The sequence below is a fragment of the Suricata suricatta genome, chromosome 4 (assembly GCF_006229205.1).
Source record: "Suricata suricatta isolate VVHF042 chromosome 4, meerkat_22Aug2017_6uvM2_HiC, whole genome shotgun sequence".
In the NCBI taxonomy this organism is placed as follows: domain Eukaryota; kingdom Metazoa; phylum Chordata; class Mammalia; order Carnivora; family Herpestidae; genus Suricata; species Suricata suricatta.
The window spans coordinates 156875363-156877623 of NC_043703.1; positions in this window are offsets into that span (position 1 = coordinate 156875363).

Sequence of the window (2261 nt, forward strand, 5' to 3'; positions counted from 1 at the left end):
TCCTACACTGTTGGTGGGAATGTAAAATGGTGCAGCCACTCTGGAGAACAGTGTGGAGGCTCCTCAAAAAACTATCGATAGAACTCCCTTATGGCCCACCAATAGCATTGCTGGGGATTTACCCAAGAGAGACAGAGGTGCTGATGCATAGGAGCACATGTACCCCAATGTTCATAGCAGCAATATCAACAATAGCCAAAACATGGAAGGAGCCTAAATGTCCATCACCTGATGAGTAGATCAGGAAGATGTGGTATATATTCATGATGGAGTACTACATGGCAATGAGAGGGAATGACATATGGCCATTTGTAGGAAAGTGGATGGACCTTGAGGGTGTCATGCTGAGCGAAGTAAGCCAGGCAGAGAAAGACAGAAACCATATGTTTGCACTTATAGGTCTAACAGGAAATCATGAGAGACCTAATGGAGAACCAGGGGGAGCAGAGGAGGGACAGAGAGTTGGGAAGAGAGAGGGATACAAAACTTGAGAGACTATTGAATGCAGAAAATGAACTGAGAGTTGAAGGGGAAGGGGGGGGGAGAAAGGGGTGGTGGTGATGGTGGAGGGCACTTGTGGGGAAGAGCACTGGGTGTTGTGTGGAAAACAACTTGACAATAAAATATTGAAAAAAAAAAAAAAACATGCTCCCCAGCTCCTGAGGCCAACAGCTCTGGACCAGTCACCAGATTAGAAAACCAGAAAGGACTGGGTGACAATAAGGGATCGTTCTCATTCTGCAGCTCATCCAGCTGTTCTCCTGAGCCAACAACACACGTGGGTCACTCCCCAGGCATCAGCAGACACTAGGTGCTTCCGCACAAGTGATCTCGTTGCATCCTCCAAGTGGCCCCTCTGAGGACAGGGATCTGTGGTGTCTCCCATCCGCCCTTCAGGTCCCACCAGAAACACCACTTCATGCAGGCGGCCAGCTGACCCCAAACCAGGACCCACGGCCTGGCTTCATGCACCTTCCACTGCTCTAATCATCGGACCATCACATTGTCTACCCATCCTCTTGCTCACTGCTCTGCCTCCAGGGCTGACGCATGGTAGGTGCTCAATAAATATTGGCTGAATTAACATATGACAGATGGTAAGAAAAAAACCTGATACTCAGGAAGGCCAAGTAACTAACTCAAGGCCATAGGAATTTGAAACCAGGGCCGTCTAACTGACTCATGAGCTGGTCTTCATATTGTCTTCAATGTTCCTATTCCAATGGCTGGCCTCTGTCTTTGCAAGAGAGTTTGGCAAGCATTTGCTCAAAACTCTGCCCCTGGTTTTCTTTAAAAGTTAAACAAAAACAACAACCATCATCCTAAGAAGGCCAGCCCACTCAGACCTTGGGGAGAAGTTGACCAATAGGATCAGAGGACACAGGTCCTCAGGGAGAGTCCTCCTCGCTGGGGGGAATGGGGAATGCGTTTCTAATCCAGCCTGAAGTGGTGCTCCCTCCTCACCACGGACCAAGAGCCCTCCACACCCTAGCAGCACATCTGCAGGTGTTTTATCTGCTTCCTCCTTAGCAATCATGATGCTCCTGTAAGAGAAAGATGAAAATTCCCATTGTAAAGATGAAGATATTGAGGCTCAGAGGCATTAAATTCCTGTCCAAGGCCCCTCAGTGGGCAGTGGGGCAAGCCCTGGCTTCTCCTTCCCAGGCAAGGAGACAAACAGCATGGGGTCAAGAGCTGCGCGTGCAACTTACGAAGGCCAGCCAGGTTTTACTGGGCGCTAGAAGATTGTGTTCTTTCTTGGCCTGGTTTTTACCTTGTGATTGGGAATTCCAGGTCATTCTTGGCCCCTCTAACCTAAGGTTCTCCATCAATATTAGCTTTGCTATTGATTTGCTGTGCTTACAAGACAGTTTTCATGTCTTTTTCACCTTACGGCTTGGACTACGCCATTTTTGCAAGTTTGTTAGAAAATTCCACCACTGGGAGTTCCTTGGTGGCTTGGTCGATGAAGCCTCCAATCTTGGTTTTGGCGTGGGTCATGATCTCACGGTTTGTGCTGGCAGCACAGAGCCTGCTTGGGATTATCTCTCTCCCTTTCTCTCTGCCTCTCCCCACCCCTCCCCACTCACACTGTCTCTGTCTCTCTCAAAGTAAACTTAAAACAAAACAGAAGGGGTGCCTGAGTGGCTCAGTCGGTTGGGTGTCCAACTTCTATTCAGGTCATGATCTCATGGTTCGTAAGTTCAAGCTGCGAGTTGTGCTCTGTGCTGACAACTCAGAGCCGGGAGCCTGCTTCAGTT